The 12769-nt window shown below is 50.0% G+C and overlaps 1 protein-coding gene across 1 annotated transcript in view; it reads right to left on the bottom strand.

Annotated features, from left to right (window-relative positions):
- NAA25 (N-alpha-acetyltransferase 25, NatB auxiliary subunit) overlaps positions 1-12769 on the bottom strand; it is a 1586429-nt gene that overhangs the window by 580498 nt on the left and 993162 nt on the right. The gene's annotated exons all lie outside the window — the stretch shown is intronic.

Raw genomic sequence — 12769 nt, 5'->3', positions numbered from 1 at the left:
CTCCTTCAGTTTCAGTAAGTAGATACCCTTTTCGGAACACACACACACACCCTACACCCGGAGGGGACTTCAATTGCTAGGACAGTGTGGACATTGATATATCACTTTTACACTTCATGCAATACTGAGGTGGAGGAAAAGGAATAGGTTAGGGAAGGAAACAAAGGTTAATAAGTTTCTTCAAACAGGTAAGCACTTTTCAATCCCCCAATGAAATACAGGTTAACCCTTTCCCAGCTATACAAGTAAAGTATGTATGACTTTTTGGAGGGGCAGATCAACAAGTCAGAGGGTAAGAAGAGTCTTGAGGGAGCCAGGACAGCCAATGTCAATTGAGCAAAGTCTAGAGGAGCTGAGGCACTTCTTGAAGATTAGCACAAAAGTCTTGCACAATGTTAGAGGGTTTAGTTGTAAAAAGAATCACTGTTGGGTCATAGGCTGCAAGGCTTGTAAGGAGCAAAGATGCAAGCAACTCGGCAAAAGCAGCAAATGCAAATCTCCATTGAAAGCAAGCAAGCCAAACACAACAAAAGGTAAGTAACCTTAATTACACTTACGTCTGAAGAAAAGGTTCCAACTGGCTTTCTGTTCCTGTTGTAGTCCTGCAGATGCTGTTCCTGGGCCTCCGTTGTGAGGACAAGAGGGAGGATGTCTGGGGACTTCAGCATTACGGTTTAAAGGTCGGCGTCAGCTACTCTCAAATAGCACCACTGCGGTTCTTGGACACCTTGTGGGCTCTCCATGCTTCTGGGGTCCAGCACTCTGTTGAGGTGGCTCAGGCTTGGATAGTCCTGCTTCGAGGGAGTTCTTAGGATCTTCTTGGAGCTCGGGTCCGGCTTAAAGGTGATGCACTCGTCCTGGTGTTCCTGGCCCCTGGCACTCAGTTTCTGCAGCAGCAAAGAAGTACAGCCAGCAGAGAGTTGGGGGTTCCAGGCAAGTTGGTCTTGAGGTTGATTGGTCCCACCAACCCGAGGGGAGAAGTCATTCTTTCCGGGCTTCTCTAGTCGATTATAAATTCAAAGCTTCAGCACTGCAGCAGACCTTGACCGGGAAAATCAATGGTCCAGGAGGGTGCACCAAGCTGCTCTTCGTTTCTTCTTTGGGTCCTTCATCCAGTGGTCGACTGACTTCCTGGCAAAAGACCTCCTTTTATGCAGGTTTCTCCCATTCATTCGTGGACTAGCTGTCACTTACACAGCAGGGTGGCTGTCCTCCAATGACAGCCAGCCAATCACCTTTGGGTGCATTGCTGTAACCAAGGACATTGAGCACAGGGAGTTTCAGGAACCTCACTGGCTTCCTGCCCTGCCAGACACGCTGGAGCAAGAGGTGGGCTTCAGCAGTGAACCCTGCCAAAGAAAGTGAACAAAGGGACCAAACCTGGTTTGGCACGCAGAGTAAATCTCAAGAAGGACCTCTCCAACATGAAATGGCGAAAAAAGAAGACCTGGCCATTTTAAAGAAAAAAACGGGCCCCCATGGGTGCAATACTGCAGCCGAGGATTCAGTCTGCGGTAAAAACGCACAATGGTAGGAAAAAATAAACCACTTCCACCAGCCATTAATTGTAGAAAGGGTAACAAAAATGTTACATGAGAAGGTAGACAAAAAGAGTAAACTAGTATCCCCTCAGCACTCCACATAACATGGTGTGTGCTGGGTCTACAAAGTAACAAAGGTAAGTAAAGTCAATTTCACTTTACTGCTCTTGGAAACAGTAGTTTATCCAAGAGAAGGTATTTCAACCTTAAGAGAAATGTAAAGGACTTCTCTGCGATACTGCACTGAGGGTGCTGTGTGTCACAATACAGAAAGGTGATGCCTATGGAGTTTGTCAGACTCTACAACCAAAAAAGAAACAGTGTCCAAATCAGAACAAAATACATGAGAGTGAGGAAAAATGTCTCCCTCTTCAGGATGAAAATGAAAAGTCCTAAAGTCCGGCAAAAGAGGTGGGTGTCTCTAAGGTAGAGTGGAATTAACACAGAATTGAGAATGAAAATTCTCCTCAACAATGCACAATTTTGAAGTTTTGTTTTCAGTAGAATACTTAAGAGGAATCTATATAGATTCAGGAAGTAGATGTGTGTGCAAAACAGACAAATACCATGTCTGGTCTAGTGCATACAGTACGCAGCAAAAAAAGACTGAATCTCTTAAGAGGAAGGAGAAAATGTAAGCCAATTACTGTTGGTGCAGTGTGGCTGCAGCAACTGCAGAATGGTTTAACTTCAAGGTTCTTCATTGACATGCTAAAGTAGGGAAGGGAAACAAGAAAAGTAACTAGGATGTACATGAAAAATTAAATCGTCACTCCCTTTTTCAAGCTGATTACCAATATTTGTCTTCTGGACAATAGTGCATTAGATGTCAAAAATACAATATATGAATAAGGAACAAATTACTTACCTGTAACTGTTGTTCGAGTGGATTGTGTCCTCCACCGTATTCCTCATCTTAGATGTAATCCATCCAGCTTTGCTGTGATTTATTCCATCCAGCTTTGCTGCTCTTCGGAAATTTTTTCGGCAGATGGCGCCGATGTCGTCGAGTCGATGGTCCCTCGAAGGCCTCCATCGAGGGTGACGTCATCGGGTGTATAAGTAGCACGCGTGGCGCCCGTTGGCCTCAGTTCCATTTTTTCAGCAGTTACGTTGCTTCGGACATTCGCCGCGTCTCGAGTTCTGTGAAATATATATATATATATATACACACACACACACACACACAAAAGAAGAAATATGTCCTAGTCATCCCGACCACAACCCCGAGATCGAGTTTCAAGAAATGCAAGTCGTGTGGCTCAAAAATGTCGATCACGGACCCGCACTGCGAGTGTTTGTGTTGCCTCGGAGAAGGCCACGACATGGAGGCCTGTTCGAAGTGTCAGGCGATGACGGGGAAGGCCTTGCGAGAAAGGAGAGGAAAGCTACAGGTAGGTCGGAAGGATCGACAAGTGTCTAGCGTCGAGTCGAGACCCCATGAGGAGAAATCTCCTAGACGCGAAAGGCATCGATCTAGATCCCGAAGCGATTCTCATCGCTCGTCATCTTCGTCAAATAAAATCGAAGAAAGGATGCCACAGGTCTCCCTCCACCTCGTCGTCAGACGAGTCTCTGAAAAAAATGAAATGCCCCACGAAACATTCGTCTTCCGAAGAATGGGAAGCATTCAGGGTCAAAATGATGGGTGTTTGAGAAGGCGAAGCCTCGGTCCATGCCTTCTTCGGAAGCCAGCCGGGAGCGCCATCGCTCCGACACTTGCGCGCCCTCGAGCACGGGTGATCGTAAAAGGAAGGATAGGGAACCTTCCAGGACGCCGAGCGATAAACGCTCGAGTCGACCGCTCGAGGTCACCGACGCTGTCCGAGACCTGTCACACCTCGAAGGGAAAATAGTCGAAGACTGCCTCGACGCCCTCGAAGCAGACCCTGTCGACAACCACTATATCGTCGACGCCTTTATCGACGTCGAAACCCTCTGCGCCAAAGGCTCCAACCAAGCCAGGGCAGCCAGAAAAAGAGCAGGAGAAAGTTACAAAACATGTAATTTCTTCAGAGCCTGGTACTACACCTCTTCCCTCCTCCTCTCCCAGAGAAGGTTTTCAAGCCTCTCCTTAGGAAGGAGTTTTTCAAATCCTTGACCTCAATTTTTGAGGAACAGGAGAGATCCGAGGAGGAAAATGTACCTTTTGGATTGGAATATGGCACCCCAAATGTCCCAGAATGCTTGATCTCAGAGGAAAGCAGAATGAGGGATTTGGTGGAGTCTTTACATAATGCAAGTGGCATTGACACTTCTCCTGAGAATGACTTTTGTAGACCAGATCCAGGAGAGCATGCCAGTCCATCTTACTGTCAGTTAATGACCAAGGTTGTAGATTACTTGGGATGGGCTAAACCACCAGCCGAATTCGTCCAAGACGATTTAACAGACGTATTGGACCATGGTCCCACTGAAGACCCAGTACTACCTTTTCATGTACCCTTACAAAACAGGGTGGCCAAGAATTGGGAAACTCTGGATTCTATTCCTCCGGTAAATAAGTCCCTCTCATCAAAATACCGCCCAGCCAGTAGCGACCCCGGCTATCTGTCAAAACATCCAACTCCCAAGAGTCTGGTCATACAGGCAGCCACAGGTTCCAACAAACTTGCGTACCCGTCTATCCCTCCAGACAGGGACGATAAGCGTGTGGATGGTTGGGCACGGAAGGTATTTTCAGCCGGGAGCATGGCATTAAAATCTGCCAACTCCACATGTGCCTTGGCAAAGTTTTCATACACTCTGTGGGAGTGCATCACAATGGCGGCGGAGCACATACCAGAAGGGGAAGAAAGGGAAGGTTTCCTAGCCATTGTTAGAGATGGAAAGGAGGCCATGCAGGAATCACTTCAATCTGGATTGGACACTGCGGATAGTGTAAGCAGGTCCATGGGCACTAGCACGGTAATGCGCAGGTTTGCATGGTTACGGAAGTCGGGTTTTGCACCGGACGTACATAACCGCCTTCTGAACATGCCTTTTGACGGATCTCACCTTTTTGGCAATAAGGCTGACGAGAGCCTTGAGAGGTTGCAGACCTCAAAAGCAGCGGCCAAATCATTAGGAGCTGCTATTAGGCAACCTCAGCCTTTTCGTGCGCAAGGGTAATCATGGAGGGGACGATCCTATCGTTATTACACCTCATATGGAAAGACGAGAGGAATGGCCAGTCAAAGGGGCCAAAGAAAGGCCACTCGTGGTGGACGAGGAAAACGTGCTAAGCCAGCTGCAGCCTCTTTGCCATCAGCAGCTGCAACATCCGCCACAAAACCACTTTGAGGACTTGCACCACAAAACACCTGTAGGAGGCAGGCTGTCGCAGCATCTGCAAGAATGGCGAGCCATTACTTCAAATGTTTGGGATCTAGAAATAGCCCAAGGCTACTGCCTTCCTTTTCTAAAGCAACCTCAAAGCAATCCACCAGGGAGACACCCGTTGAAGTTTTCAAACCCGCTCCTACAGCAGGAAGTTCTAACACTGCTGGAGAAAGGTGCTATAGAACCAGTACCTGCAGCGGAGAGGAACGAGGGATGGTACTCCCCGTATTTTTTGATCCCCAAAAAGGACGGAGGACTGAGACCCATCTTGGACTTAAGAAACTTGAACAAGTTCCTCATGAAAGACAAACTCAAGATGGTTACCCTTTCTCAGATCCTTCAGGCCCTTCAAAGCCAGGACTGGTTGGGGTCATTGGACCTCCAGGATGCTTATTTTCATGTGCCGATTCATCTCAAACACAGAAAATACCGGAGGTTCGTAGTTGGTGACTCACACTATCAGTTTCTAGTCCTGCCATTCGGGTTGACCTCTGCCCGAGGGTCTTCACCAAGTTAATGGTAGTGGTGGCAGCGCACCTCAGGAGAGGGGGGAATTCATGTCTACCCCTACCTGGACGATTGGTTGATCAGAGCGCGCTCTGTCGAGCAAGCACTGGATCATCTGAAAGTCACCCGCCACTTCCTCCACAAACTGGGCTTCTCCTTCAATTTCAAGAAGTCTCGAATGAAATCTTCCCAACAGCTTCAGTACATAGGAGCTGTACTAGACACATCCTTGGGAAAGAGCTCGCCTCCCAAGACGAGGGCTCAAGACATTCTTCAGATGGTTTCCAAATGTCAAAACGCCCAAAATCTCCAGGCTTACGGCTTTTTAAGGTTGCTCGGCCTCATGGCATCCTGCATCTTTCTGGTGCCAGAGGCACGCTTGAGGATGAGATCCCTTCAATGGGCCCTAAAGACTCAGTGGTCCCAGTTCTCGGGTCAAATGACGGATCTTCTTCAGATTCCGAACAAGGTCAGACAAGACCTTCTATGGTGGACCTGTACAGAGAACATCCTAAAAGGAGAAACTTTTTGGCAACCATGGCCGGAGATCACAGTAGTGACGGGCGCCTCACTCGTGGGGTGGGGAGCTCATGCCAACAATTTGACAATCAACGGTCGTTGGTCTCCATCATAGTCCAAACTACATATCAACCTTTTAGAGCTGAGGGCAATCAGACTAGCGTTGAAGGCCTTCCTGCCATCTGTCAGGGGAAAGAATGTCCTGATAATGACGGATAACACAGTGGCCATGCACTACCTAAACAAAAGAGGTGGTGTGGGGTCACTACCCCTGTGCAGAGAGGCAATGCAGCTCTGGTATTGGGCGATTCAGGAGGAAATCTCTTTAACGGCAATTCATCTAGCCGGGGAAGAGAATATGACGGCAGATGCTCTGAGCAGGCAGAGCACGGTGTCCCACGAATGGGAACTGGCTCAGGAAGTCCTTCAAGAGATATTCGCCCTTTGGGGAACCCCTCAGGGAGACCTATTTGCAACCAGCACCAACCGAAAATGTGAAAGGTATTGCTCAAGGGAATTTCCCCCGAGAGGAGCCCTGGGGGACGCGTTCGTGGTGGATTGGAATTTCCCACTATTGTACGCGTTCCCTCCGATTCCCGTGAATCCTCAGGTCATCAGGAGGCTGAGACGCTTCGGGAACCGCATGATCCTAATTGCCCCGGATTGGGCCAGGAGAACGTGGTATCCGGACCTTCTAGATATGTCCATCTGTCCTCCAGTACGTCTTCCTCAGAGAGAGAACCTTCTCTCTCAAATGGAAGGTGAGGTTCTCCACCCAGAGGTCAGAACACTCAACCTTCATGCTTGGTATCTGAAAGGCTGAGATACAGGGATTGGAACCTTCCAGATGATGTCATGGAGGTGTTGCTTTCGGCAAGAAGGCCAGCAACAAAGTCTCTATACCGTTGCAAAATGTTTTGCAACTGGTGCAGGGAAAAGAATGTCGATCCTTTTCTATGTTCTATTCCGGAAGACTATCTTTCCTTCTGACCCTAGCACATAGAGGTCTGAATATCGGAACAATAAAAGGTTACCTTGCAGCGCTTTCCATTTTCAAGCGCTCATCGGAAGAATGCTCCTACTTCAAAATTCCTTTGATAACACAATTCTTAAAATGTCTCACCAATGTGTTTCCTCCTCACCCATTTCAAGTACCGATTTGGGATCTAAATTTAGTCCTAAAAGTCTTAATGTGTGCCCATTTTGAGCCTATGCATACAGCCTTTTTAGTTGCTCTATTATCGGCAAGAAGAGAGAGAATTGCAGGCACTGTCTTCTGGGCCACCCTATACTGTGTTCCATAAGGACAGGGTTGTATTGAGGGCTAAACCATCATTTTTACCAAAAGTAATATCCGATTTTCATTTAAGTCACATTTTTTTACCCTCGTTCTATCCTCCACCTCATCCTTCTAAGGAGGAAGAAAGATTACACAGACTGGATCCAAAAAGAGCTTTAAGCTTTTACATCTCTAGACTTTCTAGGCTTAGAGTGGACAACCAGTTGTTTATAGGCTACACAGGAAGGAAACTGGGTCAATCTGTAACAAAACAGACAATTTCACGCTGGATTGTACTTTGCATTTCAGAATGCTACAGACTAGCACAAAAAGACCCACTAGAAGGGTTGAGGGCTCATTCCACCAGAGGCATCGCCTCTTCCACAGCCCTTCAAAGAGGGGTCCCAATAAGGTCCATTTGCGAAGCAGCAACTTGGTCTTCACTTCACACCTTCTCAAAATTCTATAGCCTGGATGCTTCCCAGTCTAGGGAGCTGACTTTTGGAAAAGCAGTGCTTTATTGCGCCATCTAAAGGCATTGATAAACAAAACAAAAAAAAAATCTGACCCCCTCCTCCAGAGAAAGTAAACAAAATACTGCTTTGGGAGTTTATCTAAAATGAGGAATACATTGGAGAACACAATCCACTCAAAGAGCAAGTTACTTACCAACTGGTAACATTCTTTCGATTGGAAGTTCCTCCAACGTATTCCTAATCGCCCTCCCAACCTACCCCCCTGTAGATTTTTCCGGGTTATTGCCATCTCAAATCTCACAAGGCTGATACCTGTCTGCCGGCACAATCTAAATTGACAAGGGGGGGGGTCCTGGGAGTCTCTCTGCCAGACATTAGTCCTGGTTACGAGAGACTTACCCAGAGTCTTTAGCTCACTATCTTTCACAGAGAAGAAATATCCCAAACCTATCAGTCTTTGTCCTGCCCTGGGGCAGTCCAGCACCGAAATGCTAGGCAATTCTCCTCTGAACAAGAGTACCAACAGCATCCCCAGACACGTGTTTCGGTCTGGTTGGACCTCATCAGTAGGGAGGAGCTGTGCCTCTCTAAGAATAGTGAGCAAGGGTTCCACGTCTGGATTCCCCTGGTAACTTAGGGTGAGACCCAAAGTTACTTAAATATGCAAATTGACAAGGGGGCGTCCTGGGAGTCTCTCTGCCAGACATTAGTCCTGGTTACGAGAGACTTACCCGGCACAATCTACACAGTAAGAGATCACAGGCAAAAAAAGGGTGAAAAACAGAATTGAGGCCAACGGGCGCCGTGCGTGCTACTTATATACCCGATGACGTCACCCTCGACGGAGGCCTTCGAGGGGCCATCGACTCGACGACATTGACGCAAAGCGCCCTCTGCCAAAAAAATGTTCCGAAGAGCAGCAAAACTGGATGGAATACATCGTAGCAAAGCTGGATGGAATACATCCAAGATGAGGAATACGTTGGAGGAACATCCAATCGAAAGAACGTTAGCAGTTGGTAAGTAACTTGTTCTTCTCCGGCATGGGTCTGGCATGGATTCACATGCTCATGAATATTCTCCGTCGTCAGGCTGGGAATCCTCAGTAAAGAAAAAAATCAGTTTCAGTTTCACTTCTGAACTTTCTTTCTCCTAACAACCAATCACTGGTCTCTGGGTCATACCTCCCCCAGCCAATGACTGCCCTCTACCTAAGCCCCTCCTCTGGCAGCCATCTTCAGATTTGGTAGCACGTAAAGTGGCAGTAGGACCAAGAGAAGAGCCGCAGAGGAGTAGGCGGAAGGGTTTGCATGTGAATCCATGTCAGACCCATGCTGGAGCACAATAGTTACAGTTAAGTAACTTGTTCCTTCTCCAGCATGGAGCCTGGCATGGATTCACATGCTCATGAATAAAGAATATAAAGCAGTACACACATGCACAAACACGCTCTGGTGTAATGGGCTCTCGGACTGCCAGGCAACGGTCGGTTTGCCAACCAGTGACAATCGGTGATGCAGCCGGAGACACATCTGGAAATGGAAGCCTTGGAAAGGGCCTTCCCTTGGTTCTCAGGGCCAAAGTTCACAGTTGTGACATCTTCCGAAAACTCTTCGGGCAGGCCATGTGAAACTTCAGCGCTCTAGCCAAATCCAGCGAGTGCAAAGTCCTCTCAGCCGGCGGCGAAGGGAGGAAAACTGGTAACACCAAGGGCTCGTTCAGATGAAAGTCTGACGGCACCTTGGGCATGAAGGAGGGGTGTGCCCGTAGCACTACCCTAGTCTTGTGGAATGCTAAGTACAGTGGTTTACAAGAGAGGACCTGGATCTCTCCCACTCGTCGTGCAGAGGTGATGGCCACAAGAAAGGCAGTCTTCCACGATAAGAATTTCAGTGGTGCCGAATGCATAGCCTCGAATGGTGGACTCATGAGCCTAGTCAGTACCACAATGAGCTCTCACGCTAGGGCCGGAGCCTTCACCGGCGGGAACGAACGGAAAAGTCATTTGATGAACTCCTTGACCAGGAGGTGTGACCACAGCGACGACGGTCCCGGAGTTCTGGTGTAGAGGGAGATAGCCGCCAGATGAACCTTGATGGAAGCATGCGCCAGCCCTGCTTTGGCCAGCAGCAGCAAATACGGCAGCACCTCTGGAGCAGTAATCCGTAGAGGGTCGATCTTCTGTGCACGGCACCAGACTGCGAACCACTTCCACTTATGTCCGTAGAATTTCAGTGTAGATGAAGCCCTGGCCTTGGCAAGCACCTCCTTGCAGTCTGCCGGGATATCGTATCCTCCAAACTCTAGCGCTGCAGGAGCCAATCCTGCAAGTTCAGGGACCCTGGTTTGTCATGCAGGATCGCGCCTCTTTCTCTGGCGGGAAGATCTGCGAGCACCGGAAGCTTGACTGGAGGGGACGCTGACAAGTCCAGAAGGTCCGCGTCCCATATCTGTCTCCGCCGTGCCGGTGTGACGAGGATCATCCTGCACTGGGACCACCTGAGTTGATTGACTAGTCGCAGAAGCAACGGAGGGAACGCATACAGAAACAGGCTGTCCCAGTGGAATGAGAATGCATCCCCCATGCTCCCCAGCTGGGGAAACCTGACGAACCTCCGGCACTTGGTGTTCGTCGCCGGCGCAAACAAATCGATGTGGGGATTGCTCCATCATCATAACAGAAGATGCACTTGGTCCTGTCGAAGCTCCCTCTCGTGTCATGAGTGCAGCTCCCTGCTGAGGGAAATCGGCGATAGTCTTCACTCCTGCCAGATGAAACGGGACGAGGAACATCCCCCTGGGCAACGGCCCAGTGCCATAGGTCCCGCGCCTCTCTGGATGTAGAACATCATGATGATGTTGTCTGAGAAGACCCGCATCACCGTGCCCTTGAGGGACAGAAGTAAAGACTTGATGGCCCAAAACACTCCCTGTAGCTCTAGTAAGTTGATCTGCAACAACCTATCCTCCGGTAGCCACAGACCTCTTGTGTGGAGACTTCCGGTGTGCGGTAACCTTCCAGGGAGGCGCCCGTTGTGACCGACTCCCAATGAGGTGGGGTCTGGAAGTCCGCGCCCACCGACAGATGCGCGCGGACTCCCCACCACTATCGCTCGACAGAAATTCTCGTCGACAGATCTTGTCCTCCAAGCTTCCAGATACCTGCATCCAACAGGCGACAAGGAACTCTTGCAGTAGCCGCTTCCACAGCCTGCACAGCCGAATGAGGTATATGCATGACGACATCATGCTGAGAAGGGACTTGATGGACCTCACCCTTGCGATCTTCAAGGTCAACAGCCGTTGTAGCTTGCCCAGGATGGCCGCTATCCTCTCCTCCGACTGAGACGTTCGGCATGACACGGTTAAATCGAGATCCCAGAAACAGTGCGACTTGCGATGGCACCAAGTAAGATTTCGCATAATTCACCGAGGACCCCAGCTCCATCAGCAGCTGGACGGCTTCCGCCGTGTGTGCAACAGCGATCTCCCACGATTTCACTCGGATGAGCCAGTCGTCCAGGTAGGGGTAAACGTGGATCCCTCGTAGATGCAGCCGCACAGCCACTGGCGCCAGGCACTTGGTGAAAACCCTTGACGCTGACTTCAATCCGAAGGGAAGGGCCTTGAACTGATAATGTTGCCCTTGAACCACAAAGCGCTGAAACTTGCGGAGTCCCTTGTGAATGGGGATGTGAAAGTAGGCATCCTCCAAGTCCAGCGACGATCGGGAATCCCCTTCTTCCAGCTGTACTAGCACATGCTGAAGGGTGACCATCCAAAACTTCTGGGATCTGATGTACTTGTTCAGATGGCGGAGGAGCAGTATGAGTCTCCAACCGCCTGTCTTCTTCGTGACTAGGAAGTACTGAGAGAAAACTCCAGAACCCCAGAGCCTCTTTGGAATGAGCTCCATCGCGCCCTTCTTCAGCATGGCCCGCACCTCCAGCAGAAGCTGAGGGACGTGGTTTTCCTGCCTGGCCACGGGTGGCATGCACAGACACTCATTGGAATTCCAGGGTGTGTCCGTGGGCCAGAGCGTCCATCAACCAATGGTCTGTGGAGATGGACTTCCACACACTGACTAAGTTCGCCAGCAGGCCTCCCACCGGGGTGCGCGCCCGTCAGAGCCGTCAATCTTACTTTGCTGCAGAGGCGCCGCCTTGGGGACCTGGGCGACAATGGTGACCTCCTCCAGACTTGCTGCGGCCCCTGTAGGCCTCCTGGGCCAAAGAGCGGGACGGTTGACGGTAGGACGATGAGCTTCCGCCAAAGTTCTTGAAGGAACCTTGGGATTTGTCCTCCGGAGGCCCAAAAGGACGGCCGTTGCAGTTGAAGCGTGCCCAAGGAACGAGCCGCCTCGTTAACCGTCTTGATGGCCTGAAGGGACTCGTCCATGGTCTTTCCGAACAAATTATCCCGGTCGAAGGGCATGTCCAATACCCTCTATTGCACCTCCTTGCGAAAGTTGGTGGCCTTCAACCATCCTCGCCGACGAATGCAAACGCTGTTGCCCATTTGACGGAATCCTGTGTCAGCAATGTCCGCGGCCACTGTAATGGCATGGTCCGAAACCACCTCGCCCTCCTGCAGGATTTCCAATTCTTCTGCTCTTGTCATCGGGAAGGAAGTCCAGGAGGGAGCGATCTTAAACCAGAGCTCCCTGTCGTAGTGCGCCACAATGGCGTTGGCCGCCATTGATCGTCGATGCCTACATGACCCGTCTTCCGAAGGCGTCTAGCTTCTTGCCCTCACTGTCTGGGGGTGGGGGGGGAGGAGGTCGTTGACGCGGAAGAGCCAGCAGATTTCTTCATTGTCGCCGCCGAGACCACCAAATTCAGGGAAGGCTGGGTCCTCAAGCACTTGGGTGCAGAGTCCGGCACCCAGTACTACTTTTCGTACGGTCTCTTCACCGGGGCCGAGGACAGATTCTTCATAAGGGACAGTCACTCGTCCCAGATGTCGTCCAACAGAGGGATTGACAGCGCGGTCTTCTGCTTTGCCTTGCGGCGCTGGTACAGGAAACCCTCTTCTTTTCCTCTGGAGTCAGGTGAAAGAGATCCGAGGCCCGCGAGATCATGGCATGGAACAAGCCTATCTTGTCGGGCGATGGGGCTCTGGGCGGC

The sequence above is a fragment of the Ambystoma mexicanum genome, chromosome 10, assembly GCF_040938575.1.
Source record: "Ambystoma mexicanum isolate Mex_15411 chromosome 10, UKY_AmexF1_1, whole genome shotgun sequence".
NCBI classification, from domain to species: Eukaryota; Metazoa; Chordata; class Amphibia; order Caudata; family Ambystomatidae; genus Ambystoma; species Ambystoma mexicanum.
Note: the sequence above shows the minus strand (reverse complement) of the source record. Positions and strands in the feature narration are given on the sequence as shown.